Here is a 23,630-nt window from a genome sequence, read left to right as displayed (position 1 = left end):
GCCAGTATTGATGGTGCTGGTGGGCTGACTATGTTGGATGCACATAGTACTCTCCTTATACATGGTTAAGCACAGGTAGTGTCATGTTTGGCATCCGTTTTACTGTATGTTTGAGCCAGAAAGAGGTGTCACTCCCTGTGTTCTTACCATCTCAGTGTATGTGCTATGCCTAACCACTTTGCCAAGGCCTGGGCATACTGGGCACACCTCCTTCTGCCTACTGGGGCAGGCTCAGGTTGTTCCTCCTCTGAGTCACTCTGTGCCTGTGCAGGCCTTGGCAATGGTGGGGGGCTGTGTGGACCTGCCCCATGCTGTTTCTGCTGCAGCTGTTTCCACAGGATCATATTGTATAGCATGGCACATACAATGAAAATTTGGGTACATGTAGCTGGTGATTACTGCAAGGTTCCACCAGATATGTCCAGGCACCAGAACTGTGACTTGAGCATCCCAAGTATATGGTCTATTATGATTCTGGTCTGTGCATGTGCCTCATTATGGAGTTCTTGTTCATGTCATCAGCCATGGCTCCAGTGTGTAACCAGCATCCCCCACTAGCTGGCCATATGGGATGTCCCCATTGGCAAATCTCTGTTACAGAAGAAATCAGCATATGCCAGATGTGGGAGTCATGATAGCTTCCAGTCCTGCCGGCACACACATTCATTATAATGCCCTGGGAATCACACATGACCTGGCAGTTGAATGAGGGAAAGCCCTTGTGGTTTATGCAGACCCTACCCTGCCCGGTGGGTGGTGCTTTGATGTGTATGTGCATGGAGTCTATAGCACCCACTACCTCGGGGTATTCTTCTATTTGGTGGAAGAGGCGCATATTGCTGGTCAATGCCTCACAGGTGTTGAGGAAATATATGTGCCCACTGGCATGTGCTGGCATGGTTTCCAGGAACTGGTGGATTACCCTGGATGCTGATGCCTGTGAGAACCCCACGATATCCCCAGTTGACCTTTGGAAGGTACCTGTGGCAAGTATTTTTAAGCCTACACATACCTTGGTATCCACTGGGATGGGTTCCCCTCTGTTGGTTCTGTGTGTGAGGCATGGCCGGCACAGCTCAACAATTTGCTGTAGGAGGTCACTGTATAGTGCTCCACTATACAGTGGAGCACTATACAGTGACCTCCTACAGCAAATTGTATAGTGCTCCACTATCTCCAGCTCATGTAGCCCCTGTTAGGTTACCCTGGGTTGGTACACTCTTCTCCTTCTCCTCACTGTGGGTTGGTCATGAGCATTCTCATGCTCACCACCCTCAGCCTCTTCCACATGTTGATTTATGAGAGCAAATGCAGCCCCTATCATTTTGTTGCTTTTGTTAGGAAAAATTTCCCCATTTGTGTACACCGGTGGTGTAGAGTTTGTGGGAAAAAATAGAGGGAAAGGCGTTTGTATAGTGTGCTGGGCTGGGCTGCTGCCTATGTAATTGGCTGTTTCTGATACATTTCACCTGCCAGCTATGCTAGTTCTCCTTGATTACCTTCCTACTGCTGTTTTCCCTTCCCATTGTCTTCCTGTTTAAGCCCAGGGGTACGCTGCACAAACACAGTGCTCAGATGTGAATGGAGCTGCTATTTCCTGGTTTACTTTTTTATTTGTTTAAACCCTGGTGTGTGGCACGCACACCCATTTAGGCAATGTAAAGAGTGCTAGTTAGCTTCAGACACACCCCCTTCTTTAGCTCTGCTAAGCTAAGGGCAAACCTAAGCTTCAGAGCTCCAATAAGCTTACAGTATGCCTGACACACCCCTCTATGATGTCAGCTAGCTCTTAGGCTTACAGCATGGTTTTCCTGCACCTACACGGTTGGGTGCAGGCCAACCATGAGGGGAAATCTGTGATTCTGTATCATTCCCCTCATTTGCGTAGGATTGCCTGCTAATGCCCAGTTGCAAGTGCCACACTGAACCTTCCCCCTTAGCAACCACTATTCACTGGCCTTGTTGTCTTTTGCCTGCCATTGATTATAATGGCAAAATTGTGATTTTGCAGAGAAAGCTTTTACAGGGTTTTTCTTTTATTTTCCAGTTGATCCCATTTGCACGCTGCTGCCCGACACTTAAACAGCCGAAATCGGCCCAAAAAATAAAAGTTTTTTTTTTTTGCAACTGTTTTCCATGCCAGTGGCCATATAGCTGCCAGCTTTCTGGATCATTAATTCAACTTATCTACATGGTTTTCACCTGCAAATGGGTAATTTGCATACAGGAGCTGTGTCTGTGCAGGAATAGTGCAGGAGCACTTGTGCATGTCCTGGGAGCTTGTTCCTGGATCTCTTAGCAGCCATATTGCCTCCAGCAGTTCATGCACTATTCCTGCACGCCGTGCAGAGCTTGCTGAATCCTGGGGAGAGGTAATAAGACTACAGCATAAGCTACTAACATTCAACAAAATGTAAGCAAATTATATTTCAGCAACAGTTCAATATAATATATTACTATAGCTTTTGTTTTACCAATTCTTCACGTCTAAGAAAGGAAAAGAAAGATGCTATTTTGAGTAGATTTCTCACATATATGCTTGAAAAAAAAGAAGAAAAAGAAAGTTCCTTTCTGTTTTCACAGACACCAGCAATGACCATTGACCTAGATTTTCTTTAGAAGATCTCAAGGCGGGAAGCAAGGCAAGCTATTTTTCAAGTGTTACTTGCTTCATAAATGACCACTGAAAGAAATGTGTTACACATGAACAAAGAAAACAAACTCAGTAGCACACTACTAATTAGCATATCACTTAGATCTGACATTCAGTTAACCCATCAATGCACATGCTAAGCAATGTTAAACAAATAAAATAAAATCCTTAACTTAGATTGTCTTAAAGTTACCAATTCTATTGCTCACAATTTAATGACATTCACTTACAGGAAGTATTTGCTTAACATGTATAAATACATTTAAAAGTTTGGTTAAATGAAATATATTAAATATTTCACTGTAACTATAGTAAAACAGTAAAACTAAGCATTTATATTCCTCATCAGGAAAAATGTTTTAGCTTCAAATATAAATACATACTTTATATGTTTTGAAGCTTAAAGTTCAATGCAGACCTATATACTGTTTCAGAAAATAAAAACCCTGCAATCAGAGAATAAAAGTCACTTGTTTATAAGATTTATAATTTTAGAAGCAGTTTTCCAGGAATTCTTCTTACTCTGCTTATTGAGGAATATACTGTAAAATTCCATTTCTTCAGTGTTATTAAGGATCTTATTGTTGTTGACAAAAGTAGATGCCTCTGCCAGAGTGTCAAAGATTTTAGTTCCTTCAGAAAGAAATAACTTGATCTTTTGCAGGAAACACCAAAGTGGCTTTAATATTGTTCTTTTAAGTTCCTTGATCAGTGGTAAACAGGATTTTCTTTTACTCATTACCTTACTGGAATGATCATGAAGATATCTAACTACATGTTCACCTATTTTAATAGGTCCCCTGTACCATGCTGTTTAATATTTGAGCTGTTTCCTAAGCTAGACATAAACTTACCTATAATTGAACATGATGTTGTTTTCTTTCTTCAAAGGTGCTGTCAGGGATCTATGTGCCCTTTCAATTCCAAAAGATAAAGTTTCAGGTAGATTTAATGCTATATTGTCTACCTCATACTTGTCAGGTATACCATAACTTGTAATGCCATTTTATCTCAATCTATTTTCTGAATCGTCAACTTTATCTATTCACCAGTTATTTAGTTTTAAACAAAATTCAGTCTGAGGTGTGCTTTCACTTATTTTCCCTTCATGATCATTTAAAGCTTATCCCATACTGCTTATTTGTGCACTTTGTTGTTTCATAAGAATTTCTTAATGTTCCATCTTCTTTCTGGTCTCTTCTTTGAAACTTTCAGTTTTGGAATCCAATTTGTTTATTTTAAGTAATAAACCCTATATATTAGGTATTATTAACTGGATGTCTTTTTTAATACAAGAATCCTGAGTACCATTTCTAGAGTGGTAATTTTGAAGTATCTTCTCTCTAAACCAAGCAGTTGAAATTCTGACAGGAATATTTCTGCTTTTGAAGAACTTGAAGCTGTAAATCTTTTCTCTGACTATTACGGAATAAAATTAGCTATCAAGTATCTCCAAATTTTAATTGTTTTATTATATTTTCTTTCAGAGAAAAGTTTTCAGTCACAGAGCTTTCACCAGTTGCTGCTTTCAGTTAGCCACCTTGGCCATCCCTAGGTGTCTATATTCTTGACTATGAGGGGAGCCTGGAGGGAGTATAGTTTTGTTGTTTAGACTCCTGGCATTGAGCAGTAACACCATGAGCTTCAGTTGAGTTGACGTTGCTATGTCTGTAGGTTTATCATTTGGGCATTACCTAAAAAGGCAGTATGGGGTGGATACAGTTTTAGCCAGTATTTGAAATCCTAGAGGAGAGAGGTGCAGACCATCCTTGACAAAGCAACATGGTCTATTAACTATGTCCTTCCAAGCTGACAAATATTAGATCCCCTATGAATGACACCAGAAAGATAGCCAGTTGTTGAAATCAATCATTTTTGCCCATATTATGGCATCATCCTTGATGATGGCAGTATGCTGCTCAATGGTAGGCTCATTCCAGCCTGAGACACATAGTTGGAAAGCTTCATAATGTATCTCTTCATACAGACTGGGGAGGTGTATCTCAGGACATTTACACCTATAAGGACTATGATGAAATCATACTGGTTCCTGTGGTGTGATGATTTGCGCGTGTATGTGATGTGGTGGACTATTGTTCCAGATAAGGAACTAACAGTTGCCTTCTTCTTGTTCAAACTGATTAGAAGAAGAATCAGTATATCTTACAATGGAGTCCCTTATGGCGAGAGTCCTGGGTAGTGTGTTTGCTTTGTCTTGGAGGCTTAGTGTTTGGGGCTCCACTGAGAGTGACAGCATATGTTGTGTCTTTTTCTTAGTACACTTGGGCTTGTTGAGGCATAGCTTTGACAATGGGTGATCTATGCTATCTTTGCTTTTTAGGAAGATTTATTTTAAGTATCTCAGCATGTTAGTCTATGTGTGCATGTTGTGTACTATATATTAACCTTCTACTGCAGATGAAGGCATCAGGCTATGCAGAAATTTACCAGTAACACTGTTTATGGAAAAAATAATAAATAAATGAGGCTCAAAATCTCACAGGATGACACAGTTCTGCCACAGCTATGAATTAAACTACAAGACAATGTGCCAGCAGGGTTTAAAATGCAAGCATATAGCTTTTATAAGTAATTCTACATGTGCAAATAGAAGTGCAGAATAACACAGAAACACAATCCTCCCACAACTGCTAATAAAGTCACTAAGTGCAATTCAAAAATTTAAGAAGAATTTAAATAATTTAACAAATGTAATTATCTTTCCTTTACTCACAGTTCCACATCTCTCTAAGTGTTAGATAAAAGATCTCTTGTCAATGTTGACATGGGGGCCAATGGTACTTTTCTTGACCAGTTAGAACATTATTACTACATTAGCGGAATAGTTTTGGACTGGTCTGCCTCATATCTTTTGGAACAAACTTGGAGAGTGATATTATGCAAACTCTGAGAGTGATATTAGACATTAATTATTTTATTTCTTATTCTCTGGTCTGCAGTGTTCAAAAGCATTCTTTTCTCAATCTGCTAATATTCACTGTGTATATTATTGCTCTGAAAGTTCTTATTCAGAGGAAAGGCTTGCAATATCATCGCTATGCTAATGGCATGCAGCTTTTGTTGTCTTCTTTCGACAACCTGTGCTAGATGTAAACAGTCTGGTTAGTTAAACTACATCCTCAACTGGATTGTTGATAACTGACTAAAATAAAATGCATCCAAAACAGTTGATGTGGTTACAAATGCAATATTAGGGGATACACCTCATTTTGTCTGTAATGGCAAAAAATTGGTGGACAAGTTTTGATGACAAGGTGATGTTAAATGACCAAATTTCAGCTGTCATCAAATCTGCCTGCTTCCATCTGTTATTCTCCCTTTGTTAAGTACCTTATATCACCAAAAATCAAAATGTCAAAAGATTTAAAACATTAACATAATTGTAGAAACTTTACCATTTTTGAATGTTAATGTATTTAGAATTAGCATTTGTTTATATTTTGCTATCACTTCATTGACCAGCTGTTCTATGGTTATCACATGACAGATTTACTTCATATTTAAATGTTACCTCTTCACCCATTAATTGTTCTGATGGAGTTTTTCTAGTTGAGATGAAAATTAGTTTGGGGCTTCACAAATGACTTATAGTTATCTGTAAATAGTAGTGCTACACAGTTATATAGATAAGGTCAACCAAAGGTATTTGCAATGAGTATGGAAAAGCAAAGTCTTTTTTGAAAACACACCCATTACTCACAAAAGGGTAATTTGTGTAACGTTATGCATTACAAAATTGCAAATTACTTTGCAAAAGCATGAGGTTTTTATAATTTTTTTCATGTATCTTTGGCGAACATAGCTGAGCACAGTCACCCTTAAAACATTTAAGGAAAGTTGTGGACTGCATTGCTCTTAAAAGGGATTTATGCCACCCTGATGGTTTCATTAAAGTATAGAAAGGCAAGATACAAATGATTGAAAAAGGGAGACAAAACAAACAGGGGAATGCACAAGGAAAACATCAAGAGGGCTGGTGCTGCAGGAGGTAGGAGAAGATGGGAACTGTGTTTTTGTTGGGGATAGTCCTCCTATCTTTTAAATATACTTATTACGGGGTAGTGTGGATGGGAATAGGAAAGAGGGTGAAGAAGAAAGGATAAAGGAAGAAGGACTGAAGAAGTACCAGCTGGAATCCCAGTCCATAGAGACTCATACATGTCCACTGCCAGACAGTTATGCAGTGGAAGACCCCAATGTTGAGAGGGTAGGGGCTTATATTGGTGCAGTGATTGGCACCAACTGGGAGAACATGTCTACTACATGCTGAAGCAAAGCTTTGGCCAGCTGAATTCTCCTGTCCACTACCTCCACCAGTACATCTTCAACCAGGCTGCGAGGTCCCCTTTTTTTGATGTTTACCAGGCTGCCACTTGCTGGAGTGCCTGAAGGACTGGTGCCTCCACTTTGTCCTTGAAAGGACATCTCTGGATGTGCAGAGAGTATATGTCCCTAGTCTGGAAGGTTCAGCCCAGCCCAGGATTTGAACCTATAAAAAAAGAAAAATAAATGAGAGAGAAACAAAACAACAAATGAGAGAGAAATAAGAAAAACAGAGAGAAACTTGGTGGAGAGAGCCAGGACAGAAAAGCACAATAAATCCACATAATACTGTTTACATGCCATTTTGTGCACTATTAAAATACATCAGCAAAATCTGTATTGAGGTATAACTTGTGTTGCGGAAGTGCTTATGCATACAATAGGGGCAGTGATTTGGGATGTGCTTTTGTACTTGGGAAGAATGATATGACAATTGCTTAAGCATGTCTGTGATATATTCAAATGGCAAGGGCTTTTGACTTTTTGAAGGATTGTATGTAGCTCTCAAGTTATGTACAAACATTGCATTCAATACAGTACTAAAATACCTCTGTAATTAATCCAAGTAATCATCTTAAAAATCAGGTCAAAAACAGTAACACTAGCTTGAACTGTAATGATTTCAGTTGTATTTCTTTAATCTGCAAAGCTATAAAAATAATTGTCTTATTACCAATACTAAAAAAAATAGTTGTAAAAATAGTACAGCAGTTGTACAAGCACATATTTCTGTTTTATTTGTATAGTACTATATCAATTTTAAGTCTTTTTTTGTATGCTTCTTATACAAAATACATATACAAAATACAAAATAGTAAGAGAAAAAAAATCTGTTGGTCTTCAGTTATACTTAGAAGATTCAATGAATTGTTCAATGCTTCACTACTGCTGCTGGCATTTGTAATTACAGTAATTTCTTCCTTACCTATGATTAAGCAAGAGACAGAAAGCAATTTTTGTTTACCTGAGTTTGCACTTATATATGTCATTAGTCTTGTTTAAGCTGTAACCTTGTTTTCTGTTTTACTTTCTCTTACACATACATTGTTGTATGAATTAGTACAATACTGAGTCAATATTCCTTACCATTCAAGAGAAATGTGTGTGGAATGTTGTTTTCAAAGTACACATAACACTGTGTTCAGGTATAACTAATTTACAAACACAGAAATGTAGGAATTCATGGAAGTTTGTATTTCATTTTCTTACAAATATATCTGATTTCTTAGTTAATCTTAAAATAAAACAACATTTCTCAGTAAAGTTTGTGGTCATTTACTTGGCAGAGCAACCCTCATCCACTCTCCCAACCTACAGTCTAGCTGCAGTGTGTCGGACCTCAGCCATGTACTACATGCAGTTAGAAATACTTTTGAACAAACAGCCATGTTAAGCAACTGTTGTAGTTATAATTTCATGACCTACACAAAACAGGCTTCATGTAATGTAACATAACTATTATGCCATTTTTTGCAATAGTAATAAATTATAAATATGTAATTTCAATGTTCATGTTATTATTTTATAAATCCAGTCACATTTACTTGCCTCCAGTTATTGAGATAGGCATCAAATGCAATAGGATACCACAGACTTACTACAGTAAGGAAACATTTTTAAAAATATTATTATTTAATAAGAAACACTTAAAATATTATTTCATTATTGATTTAAGGCTCATTTGCAATGAACCTACATGTATGTTGTGCATGTTATGATAGCATTAACTGACTGCTAATTTTCTATCATTTTCAAGCTGGATTTCATGACAGCAGCAGCAGTGAAAATTATTACTGTTTACTGAAAATGATCATTACTCTGGTATAATTTAGCAACCAAAAACATAACCACAGTGTTCAAACACAACTTCAAACCAAGAGAAAACACTGTTAACAGCAGGAAAAAGTCAGCCCACCTCCAGAAAATTTGTTATATTCGTTTATTCACAGATAATTCCAAAATGAAAAATCAGATTGAGCGCTTTCTTCCCCCATAAAAGGGGGGCGTGAAGTTCCTGTTTTATGGGGGATGAAAGCGCTCAATCTGATTTTTTATTTTGGAATTATCTGTGAATAAACGAACATAACAAATTTTCTGTAGGCGGGCTGAGTTTTTCTGGTATAATTTACTCATTGTGTATACATGGGTATAAATGCATTAGTTTATTACAGAGGTTTAACTGTGTCAAGGCTATGAACAAGCAATTGTGATGAATCTGCTTTTTTGAATGCAGTAATTTACTACAGAGGTTTTAGTGTGCTAAGGATATGAACAGGCATATGTAATGAATCTGATTTTTACGGAGTGAAAGTGAAGAAAAAAATGACAGTATTATCAGTACATGAGAAGAGGATAAGGCAAGGATGCTTGTTGTGACAAAAGTGATTACATTCATAATTTGAATTAACTGTTGGTAACATTGCAATTGTACATGATTATACTAAGATTAATTATATTGGTTTATGTTAAGTAACTTATTGTCAGCGGCAGGAATACTTGGCCAGTGCTTTGTACTTTAAGAGGTGATTACATCCAAACTTTACTGTCACCATTTCTGGTAGTAGTCCCCCCTCCTTTTTTTTTACATGTAATACTGATGAAAAAGAAGGAATCCAAGCACAGAAAGGATAGATTCAACCACAGGGAAAATTGTGTCATCATTACAGCACTTAGGACATATGGGAAACTTTTTCTGGTATAGGGGTTCCAGATAATCTGAGAGAAACAAGGCCTGGAGTCAAGTAGTTGTTGAAATCAATATAGTTTGATGCCAAAACTGAGCACTGGTGCTGTGCAAAAACTGGACAAATGATATGGTAGCATGTGCTATAATCAAGGGCAGGCAGAATGCAATTTTCCATACCATTATAAGGGGGGGGGGGGTGCATCTAAATCATATTCAAGTAAATCCAGATGAGGAATACCTTCTGTCCATTTGTGGGGGTGATTATGGTATAGAAAATGGTGGAACATGAATAATTAGTCAGTGAGGCAGTGTGGACACTGTTCCATCTTACCAATGCCCATAGCAGCAGCAGCAGCATCACTTATCTGCTCATGAATGCTGGTTTAAAATCTGTAACATACATTTATATAGAGGGAATTGAATGCTGGCAAAGAATGATGCAACTAAACAAGTCACAATTAATCATTATTAGGTGAGCCTTGTACATCAGTAAAGAATGGAAATGAAGGCAGTGTGCATGGTAAGTGTCCCACTCTCCCCCTTGTAAGCATACGTTACTATAGTATATGTTGTTGCATTATTATTGTTAACATTTTCAAATATTTTTACAGAGTCAGCATCAGAAGCAAACAGTTCAACTTTACCAATAAATGTGGATGATGTCAGCAGGAGAGTGGATGTTGCTGCTGCTGAGGATGATAATAAAATAGTTATATTTATGAGGCAGCTTGACGGGAAGAAGCAGGCAGGTTCTCTCACCCCACAACATGTTAGTAACACTGCAGAAAGTGACAGTGCAACACAAAGTCAAGCACAACTTGATGTACCATTCATGGCTTTGTCAGAATAGCACCCCTGCACCTCTGTACTAGTATCTCCAAACCCAGTGAACACTTTGAAGATGATGGCAAGAATTCAGAGGCAACAGTGCCCACAGTGACACTTTAACAATGAAAGGGCAGGTGCAGACATTTTGTATTTCTGTTCCAGGAAACATATAAAACATTGGCTGCCAAATAGGAAATGTGGCGTGACATTGCTAGGGCGCAAAGCATTGCTACAGAGAGTCAGCTGGAAATGGTCAGAGTACTCCAGAGTATGCAATATGATTTCCAGGGCTACTAAGAAATGGCACAGAGTAGGGATAATGCTATGATCACACTGACACATAGTATGGTGGCACACCAAGCATCTGTGGCCACCTCCATTTGTACACTAGTCAAGACATAGCAGATTCAAGCTGGAATCAGTCTTGCTAGGGACAGAGGATGGGGTACTGTCAGGATATGTGGAAAGAGATCCCATGATATTACCATTGTTTCTCAAGATAGTAATGTCAGTAGTGAAACTGAACAGTCACAACATAGTTCACAAATGCCATGTCAATGTTCATCTACACTTTGCAGAACATCACATTAGGGGTCACAATGATGGTTGTGCAGCAATGTCAGTTCAGTGACAGTAGGATAACCTGCATCAAGTAGGTCATGACATCAGTCTAACTCACTTTACAGTTTGCATGGTAGCCCCTCTTCCAAATCAGTTGCACTATTACCTAACCTATCAATAGGAGGTGTGCATGACTCATTTGATCTTGATCATGAACTACTGTGAATCAACTATAATGTCATAGCTGTTTGTTTAGTTGGAATGGGTTTTGGGGGGAGTTTGCAAATGTATGCAGTTCATCCCTATGCAACTAGTATGTACACCATCAATGAACTTTTGACAAAAAGCAATGTTACATGGATTACCATTCCTACAGGTGGCAGGTACCCAAAACATCAAAATAATAATAAACAAAAATGTTCAGGAGAAATACTTATATCATAAGCAAATGACGCATCAAAACGAATATCCTGTCATGTAAACTTATACCACTGTCACTTCACCATCTCCACTTTACAAATGATGATGGTTTCTAAAATCATAATTTATTGTGTATGACAGTAGAAAATGTAAACTATTTTCGTTTTGATACCTTTCAACATCATTGAACTGGAAGCAGTGAGGACATAAGCATTACAACAACATGAGTGTTATTCTAATAGATAGTAAAATGAGAGACAGATAATTTCAAAGGAACAGTGACAGAAGACCATGCACCACACAGCATGGCCCACAGATATTACTGCATGCCTTATACTCTATGTGCTTTTTTTCACAATAAAGGAAACACTAATCTGAATATCATGGTCCATAGGGACTAAATGCTGCCTATTTTCCAGTGCAGCTGCATGCTGTACATAAGCCTGCTGCATGGGTTCCCTTACTACTGCTGCTGCTGACTGGTCATCATTAGTCTCAGTGGTACTGGAACTGGGAGCTGCAGTGATTGTATGAGTCAATTAAGTACCAGACTGATGCATGATCATGTTATGCAGAATTCAACATACAGTAAACATCCTGTTCTCAGTACCTGGGTCATACTTAAGTTGTTTGCTTGGGTGAGACCCTCTTGGAGGACATCCACATCACTAGGGGAATCGATGACAGCACCCAGCTTGTAGTCATCTGCAAACTTGGTTCGTCATAGCCCATTAGATTTTATCTGCACTTCTGAGAAGCATATCCCAAACAGTAGAGGCCCTAAGACTGATTCCTGAGGTACACCACTTGTTATGGGCATACTACTTCAGGTCAATTGAAATTAAACGTCTTATTTGTTTCAAATGAGTTCATGGTTCAATCTTTTAACACTTACTAATCTTGTGGCAAAATATATTTGTCAACCATAAACACATTTGGAGCCTTTTTCCCTGGGCCTCTACTGAAAATGGGCTTCTACCTAGTCAGACTTTCCCAGTAATCAAATGCCAATAAATAAATAATTAAATAAATACATAAATAAATAAACTCAGAGCTGAAAGAAGATCGTTAGATCCCCTTTATCTTTGCAGCATGATTGTAGATTTAGACAGAATTTTTCCTAAATGCTTTCATAATTAATGTTTGTATATTTAAACTCTGAAGCACCTTATACCTAGTTATGATGTTCTTAAATAAGCATGCGGCTGAACTGTTAGTGACAGTATACTCGATGCATAAGGAAACAATCAAAATTAAGATGAATGGTATAGAATGACTGAAGACATGTTTTCTATATACTCAACACTTTATCAATGCTTTTTTTTTTAAATGAAATGATTGCAGACAGTCAAACAGTGCAGAGATAGATGAACTTTCATGCTGGCAATGACCAGAGGTTCATTGATGGCACAGGTAATAATGAGGACAAGGAGGGGGAGAGGGCTCAGTGGTAAAATAATTCTCTCCTGCTCTCTGGGTGATGTAAAGCATTATATCCCATAGTCCCCGGCATCTTTACTTAAGAGTTCTGGACAGAAACAAATATAATTGTGGGGTAAAGACCCAAAATCAGGGATGCATTGTAACTGTTACTGTTTCACTTAGAAAGTTATTTAAAAAAACAGGTTTTGCATCAACATTCATTTTCAATGGAATAAGAAGTATGAAACTCAAATGCTAGGCAGTACTGACTAAATGTAATCCTCAATGATTTGCCAGAAATGCAAAATGTTTATGAAGGACAAGGCAAAAATATGTGACAAACTCAGAAGCATTATGTAAAATCAAGAACAGCTGAGATATAAGGTTTCCTAACACCCACGAAGGGGCACTCAAGTGAGTCTGGTCAATATGGAGATGAAGTTGAAGACTCAGTGGAAATATTTACAAGGGGAGCAATCTCCTACAATTTCAGCCTTTTTTGGACTTCTCCTGTGGCATCAGCATTGATACAGTGTTTTATGGATTGTGGACTTTGACAGGGAGGTGTTGAATCCAGCAAGAATAAACTAGCATGAACATTTGTGACTGCTGACAGGAAGTAGTGACATATCCAATAGATTTGATGTGTAGAGCTCCACTCAGGAGAAAAAAATTGAGGTGAGGTTTGGCATAATTGTTAATGTCTTTACCTCACAGATACAAGGTATAGAGTTTGATTCTGATGTCTGGTTAGAGGCTAGCCATGTGCTAGTCTGCTAACTGATAACTTAATATTTATTTGAGCAAGTGACTAATTAACTCAGTTGGTTCGAGTCAAAAGTGTAGCTAGTTCAACCAGCGCTGTTTCAGTATCATGAACCAGCACCCTACCCCATAAGCTCTTCAAGTAAAGAGCAAAAAAAAAAAAAATGCTTCACTGTAGCAATTGGCCTGTTATCCTGTCCACCTCCCACCTCATTCATCGAAGAGAAAAACAAAACAGTTTACTGTAATAAAAACTGAATAAAAGCACTTTACTGTCATACATCAATCAATACATTGTAGCGATTGGCTTATTACAGTTATTTCCATGCTCCTCCAGCTGTTCTATCCAAGAGAGGGGAAAACACTTTACCTGAAGAAAATCACTTTGCTACAATAGCAATCAGCTTGTTACAATTACATCCATGCTCCCCAGCTCTTCCACTGAAAAGCAAAAAAAATAAAAAAGTAAATAAAAAACAGTGGTTGTTTTCTACTAACACACCTAACTTACCAGGTGGTCAGATGAATGACGTGCCCACCCTCCTTCCTGTCCCAGCCTTTCAGGTCCCATTTCTGTGCCCTGTCCATGACATTCCTTCTACACATATTAAAAAAATATATATAATTTCTTCTTTTAAACTATAGCTATAGTTTATAGCCTGCTTGCATGGACGACTGCAGTGCTAATGTTTTACTAAAAAAAAAAACAGATTTTTTTTATTTTAAGCTGCAGCAAACTTCTTGCTACAATGTAACAAGCATTTGATACAGTTTAGACTGCACATGGACTGCTTCAGCACTCAAGTTTGACCACCACTAGCTGAATTTGCATTAAAAAGAGATCCAGATCAGCTGTTTTCACCCCTCACCAACACTTTGCACCAGGAGTAGTTGCCCCTCTTACCATGGCCTAGCCATGTTTCTGGTTAGACAGCAGTGTTAATAATGCCAATGTCACAGTTTTGATACCAGTATTTACCAATTGTCTTGAGGCTAGCATAATGGTTAAGCCTTTTACTTTACAGACACAAAGTAAAGAATTTGATTCCTCCTTTGGAAAGCATGGGTAGGTGCAAAAAGCCCCCTGGAGTTATCAGCCCAGTAATCACTTATGAGTTTAAGGAGAATAATTACAGTTTCTATAAAACTGATTAAAGTGACAGCATTTTACCCTGTGATCTCCAAATGTTACCTAAAATATATCCTTATGACAAAAAACATGACCATATGATATGACAAAATTTACCAAATATCACAGACATTTCATTTCGCATATCACCTAAACTGTCAATATGGTCGGGTGGCTATCAAGAATTGTGAGGTGCTTGCAAAGGAATGAGAATGTATTTGTCAGCAGCCTGAATAGCATGACAAGTCAAAAGAAGTTAAACTGTGAAAAATACAGAGTCATAGGATGTGAAATACGTTTCATCAACATGTTTATCTGCAAATACTGACAGCTTCTGCTCAAGTTTATTGACAGTTTTCACAAAACACATCTGTACAAAGGTTCTTGTCATTTGCATGATGAATTTTAATATAAATTTCAAGTTCTTCATAACACAATGACTGAAAGTGATAAACATGCAACATTTGATCTACAGGTAGGCTTTAATATAATGAAGAATTCTGATTGATGAAAAAGAATAATCCAATTAATCTTTGCTAGCTTGTTCATCTGCATGGCTGAACAAGGAATGAGTAAGGCATACAAAGGTTACAGTCTCTCTCTGACTTTCACAAGGCTTTGTTGTAGGTATGGAAACTTCTTAAGAATTGTTTTCCATCCTCTTTACTATCTTACAGACATGGGTGCAGGAACCATAGGATGGGGTGAGAGTACCCCCCTTAACCTTTCTGAGACTTGGGGATTATGCCATACTCTGCCTTGTTGCCTAAAAAAATATTCAACAATGGTAAGAGAAAATTAAGAAATGAGCTTGAAACAAGTTGCCTTTTAATGTTCTTCTACATTATTTGAATAAGTATTTTGCAATCTGGATTCAAAAAAAGGATGTACGTCTTATTGCTTGGCTGAGTACAGGCAGATGCAGTGCTGGCACCAGGAATGGTACTTTGCCTCATATTTTTCCCCTGCCCTTCATAAACTTATTGATTTTCTGATAAGTCACAGATGATTACAGTTAATAAATAATGCCAGTCATTAGAGTTTTGTACTTCCTACTGTTCAAAAAACACATGTTGATGCCACAGATGTAAAGAGGCATATTCAGGCTACTTTTTCAGAAGGGTAAAATCCTGAATTCAAAGTGTGTGTGTGTGTGTGTGTGTGTGTGTGTGTGTGTTTGTGTGTGTGTGTGTGTGTGTGTGTGTGTGTGTGTGTGTGTGTGTGTGTGTGTGTGTGTGTGTGTGTGTGCGTGTGTGTCTGTGAGCAAGGCCGAGTATGTATGAGTGTGCATAAGTGTGTGCATGTAAGAATGTGAGTGTGCAAAATGCATGTGTGCAAGTGTGCATGAGTGAAAGTGTGTTTGTGTGTGTGTGTGCGCGCACACGTGTGTGCAAGCACATATGTACCACTGTGCTATCAATGTTCAACATTTTTGAAATTTGACACAAGAATATAAGGACTGGAACAATGCATTTCCTTCTTTAAAAAATATTTGGCATAATAGTTAAGGTCTCTATCCCACAAATACAAGGAGCAAAGTTTAATTCTGATCTCTAGTTATTGGCTAGGCTTGTAATAGTCTGCAGACTGATAGCCTAGTATTTACCTATAAACCTAAGATCTTCTACAATAACAAAATATTTGGTAAATGCAAAAATGATGTTGCAGTTCTTGTTAGAAGTACTTTCAGAGTAATGGAGTAACAGTATAAACTGCATTTCCAGTAGAAAATAACTGCATTATTACCTTGAAAATGTATGAGATAGTCATAACAATAACAGTTATTAGAAGGTCATCTGATCAATCACATACTAAGTGAGGCTTATAAAATCTCTACCTACACTAAATAGTGAAAAAAGGTTTTAATGTGAGACTTAAATTTCCTACATACTTAACAGAACAGAAATTATTTATTTTGTTGTGTAAAACAAACAAAAAAAACTTTACTGACTACTTGCTTGTTAAGGATTTAATGCAAACTATGATTTCCCCTCACAAGAAGTTCTAACAATCTGCATATCACTTATGCAGCCCGAGCATAATGTACTTATAGACCACATGCTTAACTTTTAAGATACACTGATTATAATGTAATCTATAGTGCAATTTATTTAAAATATTTATAAAAAAATAATTTAAAAATATGTTTAGTAAGGACAGAACCTACTTCATATTCAATTAGACTCAGAGCAAGGTTGCAACTAAAACAGTTTTCAGACCAGCAAATAACTGGCAGGTACTGCCTAGCAGTGGTGCAGCAGTTAGTGTTGTTGCCTCACAGCAAGAGGTTCTCTGGTTTTATTCTCAGCTGGAGCACCTTCTATGTGGAGTCTGCATGACCTCCCTGTGGTCAAGTGAGTTTTAAAGACATGCAGCTAGGTGCAAAAATGTGAGGGTGTGTGCCTTCTGTGAAGGTTGGGTGCTGGGCAGGCAACTCGACACCATAAAAACATCCACTGCCAATCAATCTTTAGACTGGTGGTCTGCTGTGGCAACCGCTAACTGGAAAAAGCCAAAAGACATTGCTTAGAAAGAAAACTAGTGCAGGCTGTCTTCAACATGTATCCCCACACATGAACCTGCAAGAAAACCCCATCCCATTGAAACCAAAGTGTGTCTCAGTCTAGGTGTACTTGCATCTGTGACATTTCAGAGACACATGGGCGATGCTGTGGGAGGGTCACAGACAGCTGCTAGCCATATCCTTGCAAAATTTCTGGAACCAATGGGCAGCAAGGTGGATGACTGCATATACTTTCCATCCATCCCATGGAGCAGAGAACGGCAATGCATAAGTTTTACAGCATTGCAAACTTTGACTATTGCACCGAGTACATGGGCAAAGTTTACAGCATTGCAACCTTCGGCCATGTACTTGGTGCAATAGATTGCTCACACATACCGAGCAAGACACCACATCCTGAAGCAGACTTATACATAAACAGAAAGGACTGACAATCCATAAACTGCCAGGATATGTGTGCAACAGATGACAGCATAACAAATATCATGGCAACACACTCTAGAAGTGTCCATGATGTTGCCATATGGAGGGAAAGTGGATTGAGGACTGAATTCCAGCAAGGTGACATATGTAAGGGACTACTAGATAAGTAAATCAGCATAGCTAGGATATAAGCCAAGGATATTGACCAGATGTGTTTTCATTCCCCACTACAGGTGACTCTGGTTATCCACTTGAGCCATGGCTAATGACCTAGTATAGAGAACCGTCTAACACTGCACAGGACACCTACAGTAGAGCTCACACAACAACCATAAACACTACAGTGCATGTATTTGGTGTACCGAAAGCTTGGTTCTGAATTATGGGCACATTTGAGGCTGCACTGCAATACACACCTGAGAAAACAGCACAGATGATAATGGTTTGTGACATGCTATACAACATGCTAACCAGAGCATATGACAGTCTTCCAGCTGCAGGTGTAGGTGAACTACCCCAAAAACCCCAGATGTCTGAAGAGGACATCCCACAGCTATCAGAGGAGGAGCAAGAGAACATAGGGAGTAGAAGACACAGGTGTAGACAACATAGGGAACTACCACAAGTGCAAGCACAGGCAACATGTCAGCACTTGAGCCACATCTTTGAGTCATGACAGGCCACATAGACATGAGTACACAGATTAAACATTGATGTTCTGGTACTGCCCTACCACAGCAGGATGAATTTGCATCTAATGGAAATTATTCACTAGATTTACACACTGAGCCTCAGATATAACACCATAATCATAATATATCACAATCTGAGCATATGAGCATATGCAAATGTGGATCATCAATTCAGGGCACAACTGACACAGGTATGCATGTGCACTCAAATTGTTTCATCACTGTATGGAAAACAATAAAGAACACACATCACTGCTATACATTCCTATCTCTCCAATATAATAACATGAAAAAAGAGAGAAAATACAGGACATAATGGAAAATATTTAATAGTTGCAGAAAGATATATCACAGTAAAGTGGTAATTCAATAAAATGAGCCAGCCGTGTTTATGACACTGTTGTACAGACTCTAACATGAACTAGTACAACCTCACTGATGTCTCACACCATGGTCTGCTCTGCCCCGACCATTTACAGAAACATATTGCCTTAGTTGCTCCACAGAGGAGATTGTGAGGGTGAGAACAACATGTTGAGGTATAGGAGCATGACAGCAAGTTAAAGGCCCTGTTGTGATTGGCAGGACCAAAGCAGATGGGCCAGCAGTTAAACTCTGTAAAGTTGAACTATATACACTGATACTAGACGGTTAATGGTGGTTCTGCAGACAGGTGGCCTACCTCTCCCATGTTACAATCTGTTGAGTACAGTCAAGGAATGCAGAACCCTGCTGGTAGTATGATACTAGTGCAGTTCCATAGAGGACAGGGTTTCTACTGACTATGCCACAGCTAGCAGACTCTCATTTTGAGCAGCCAATGCATCTATTATCTCATTGTGTCTGCAGTCTTGTCCTTCAGGCATCACGTGTAGCTGGTTTGCTACATGATCTGGGGCACATACAAGTGCACAGATGTCTGACTGATGTCTTTGTTGTGACCATTCATTTGCATGCAGCAAAAGGCAGATACCCTATGACACCTGGCTATGAAGCCCTGTTTCAGATTGTTGTGCAGAATTGCCATCAGCAGTGGTCTCAATTGGGGTCTGGCATTCAACAGCCTCACCCTGTTCAACATCTTATGTGCAGCAAAAGGCAGACACCCTATGACACCTGGCTATGAAGCCCTGTTTCAGATTGTTGTGCAGAATTGCCATCAGCAGTGGTCTCAAATGGGGTCTGGCATTCAACAGCCTCACCCTGTTCAACATCTAATGTGCAGCAAAAGGCAGACACCCTATGACACCTGGCTATGAAGCCCTGTTTCAGATTGTTGTGCAGAATTGCCATCAGCAGTGGTCTCAATTGGGGTCTGGCATTCAACATCCTCACCCTGTTCAACATCTAATGTATAATTATCCTCCAAATGGCTAGACAATTTGACCTCCAGAGCTGAGGCTGCAGCAACATCACGCTCAACATCTTGGACAGATTCTCCTAACATATCAAGTTCCTGTGTGCCAGGGCCCATAATAGCACAATGAGACAAATCTGAAACCACATCGTGATTGCTGCATGGGCTGATGGATGATTCAGACAGATGATGTGCTACAAGATACAAAGACACAGATCAGGACAATGTCCGTGTATCACATGATGGATAACATCAAAGACATAGGATATATATATATATATATATATATATATATATATATATATATATATATATATATATATATATATATATATATATATATCACTGCAATGTGACAAATAATAGACTTTACACAAGATCTGCTGTATGTATTATTCACAGAATCCACATACATGGAGTATATAATTTGGTTACAAGGCCAACATACCCGACATATGTGAAGAATACAAAAAAACACACAACTGACAACCCCTCATGGGAAGATGGTGCTGTTGAAGAGGGATGAACATCAACCATTGTAGGGAAAAACATCAGCATTAATGATTGCAACATTGCCACCATTAACCAGCTGAACACAGTTAAAACATATAGAAGGTTTGACATACAGATGTTACTCGGGACAGACAATTTCCCACAGTTTCTCCAGCCAGCTTAGTCAACATGGGCATCCAGAGGCAGCATAGCAACTGCCTCATTTTCACCGACAGCTCTCTACTCCTAGTCAACACAAACTCAACATGTGATAGATGCAATTATATTAAAAAGCTTGAATCCATTCTCTCGCACATACCAGTCAGTACATATCACATGTACACCTCACCTCCTACTCCACCCAATCCCACATCACTCATACCTACATATGCGGAAGTCCTCACCAGAAACATACCTAAGCACCAGAGACCTCCCCAACACAAAAACAAGCATGTTACACATAATAATTCCTTTGCATAATACAATAAACATAATAGCTCATCCACCAGTGTCTCACCTGTCAAGGTCTTAAAGCAAAACACAAAACAAATATATTAGTCATAGATGATCCCATCTTGAGACATACAGATGTCCTTCACACTAGGCTGGATAAGGAAAAGCTCACAGTTATCTGTCTGTGAGGTGCCAGGATCTGCTATATCACAGATGTACTCAAGTCTCTCAACAACAGGTACTGTTATGACTCCGTCATAGTCCATGTTGGTGTGAATGATGTGAGATATACCTCTCTGGACTGTATGAAGACAGACATGTGTCTCAGGCATGTATGTCCCTAGCCTTAAGCAGCATTTTACCTTCACCTTGGATGATGTCTCAGTACAAACAGAAAATGATTAACTTCAATAATTGGCTAAGTTTCTGGTGTCATTCTAAGGGGATCCAGTATCTGTCAGCCTAGAATGACCTTAGTGCTTTGCCAGGGATGGTCTTCATCTGTCACCCCTGGGATTTCAGCTACTGGCTAAGTCTCTTGCCACCCCCATAGTGCCTTTTTAGACAGTGTCGAAAGGACAAAATTCCCAAAGTAAAAACTCCATCTATAAACAACCTCAGGGTTATGCTGGTAAATGCGAGGAGTCTTAACATGAAACTGCAATCACTAGAAGCAGTCCTCACTTTGGAAAACGCAATCATCTGTGCAGTCACAGAGACCTGGTTCAAGGCTGTGGAGAGCACTATAGCCATATCAAGTCACACATCCTTCCACATGTTCAGACCACAAACTGAAGGCATGAAAACTAAAGGAGGCGGTGTGTGTGTCAATATTCATTAAAGATAAATACACTTCCAGATTGGTTAAACAGTATGATTCCCTGGAGATACTTCAGGTGCAATTAACTGTTGGTAAGACAACTATTCATGTCATTGACAGATACAGGACCCCTTCCATGAACCAGGACACCACTCTGCGTATTTGGATCTACTTGAGTCTATCAAGATACAGCTGAACACCACGGTTTTGGGTGACATTAACTACCCATCCATTGAGTGGGTAAATTACTTGTGCTCCATCTCACTTTTCCAAAGGTTCCTCGACTCAGTTAACTCCAATGCCTGGATCCGTTGGTTGACACCCACACAATGGGTGCCAATATCCTGGATCTGCTGCTTGCCAGAATGGTGTATCACTGTAGCACACACACTATGAGGTCTTCCCTGGTGGGATCTGACCACAATTCAGTCTCATTCAAGTAACTATCACACCTGACCCCACCCCTCCAGCAGCAACTAAACTAAAAACTTCTCCAAAGCAGATTATAACCTCTTATAGGATGGTATAAATAGCTTCACTGCACCTCCCCCTCAGAAGGAACTGGCAACTATGCTGTGTTCCACACCAATGCTTTATACAAACACCTATACAACTGCATTAACTCAGTCATACCTGGGAGGACCAAGACAAGCTCCTCAAAGAAGAAAAAATCTGTCTAGTGGACAACTGCCATTAACAGGCTTTACAATAAGAGGTAGAAATTGCTATCTAAGAGTAATAAGGAGTGACCCCTAAACTGGAAAGACTCACTCCTCAGCTTAAACAAGCAAATAAGACTTCTTCTAAAGTCCTTCAAAGCAAACTACAAATCCAAATTACTTTATTCAAAGGACATTATAAGGCATTATTTAGTTACATCTGTGATGTCCTACCACTGGACCAGTAATTAAGGAGCTTCAATCCTCATCACTGGAACCACTGGGGGACATAAACTGGAAGGATGACAAGTACACACACACACTATTCCCAGATGCAGCTCTCTGCATAAGGTGCAATTTCCCTGAAGAGCACACAGTGTCCACAGTCAGTCCGGTGCTGGTTTCTCCCTCTTTCTCCAGATTCCCAGTAAGACTCCCCACTGGCACAGCTATAGAGCTGAGTCCTTAGCCAGGGTTCCAAGCCAAGTCCTCCAACACTCTTTCAATCCATCTAGTGCTTCATGTCCCTGCCCAAGTAGCTGGCACACACACACTCTTGAGGATTTGATTTACACACACACACACACACACACACACACACACACACACACACACACACACACACACACACACACACACACACACACACACACACACACACACACACACACACACACACACACACACACCTGGGAAAGATTGGCACAGGTTTACTAGCTATGACCCCTTCTTCCCAGACTATAAGGTAGTTATCACTGCCATCAGAACCCTTATCAGCTACTTTAAGATACTTAACAAAGGGTGTCCAACCTTACTGTGTAATGTTACTATTAATACAAAGGGTAGTTTGACCAAGAGCAAGGCTATTAGGAGTGGCTCACACAGTGTCACCAAATAAATATGCAAGTACTCTCAGAACTTAAATATCTCTACACAGATCAGCCACAGTAAAAGGTTTATATATTTTTAATAATAAATAATAAAAGAACAAGGTAATGCTAAATATATATTTACAGTGATATTAGAGTTCAAAATCACAGGAAATATTTAAAACAATATTGCAGTGCAATCTCAAATAAATAAAGAAAAATATCTATGCTAAGCTTTTCTATATTCCTGACTATCTAAGATAATTGCTATATCCTAGTTAACTTAATTACAGAGCAAGGCAGATGTGGTGAGTGGATCTTGATGTTGTCAGGTCCAAGACAGAACACACAATGCTGTACCTCACTCTGTCTCTTGTGAGTCAGGCAGAGATTTTTTCCCATCTGCCCACCCTGTTACTATTCTGTTCTTAAATGCCACTGTCTTTCTAGTTGCCTGCCTCTTATTTTAATTTCCTCTCTGCTTTCACTGGCTTGTGTGAGTAAGCACAACATTATCATTTGGCGAAATCACT

The sequence above is a fragment of the Protopterus annectens genome, chromosome 1.part1, assembly GCF_019279795.1.
Source record: "Protopterus annectens isolate FY-2018-M chromosome 1.part1, PAN1.0, whole genome shotgun sequence".
Classification (NCBI taxonomy): Eukaryota; Metazoa; Chordata; order Ceratodontiformes; family Protopteridae; genus Protopterus; species Protopterus annectens.
This window is presented reverse-complemented; position numbering follows the sequence as displayed.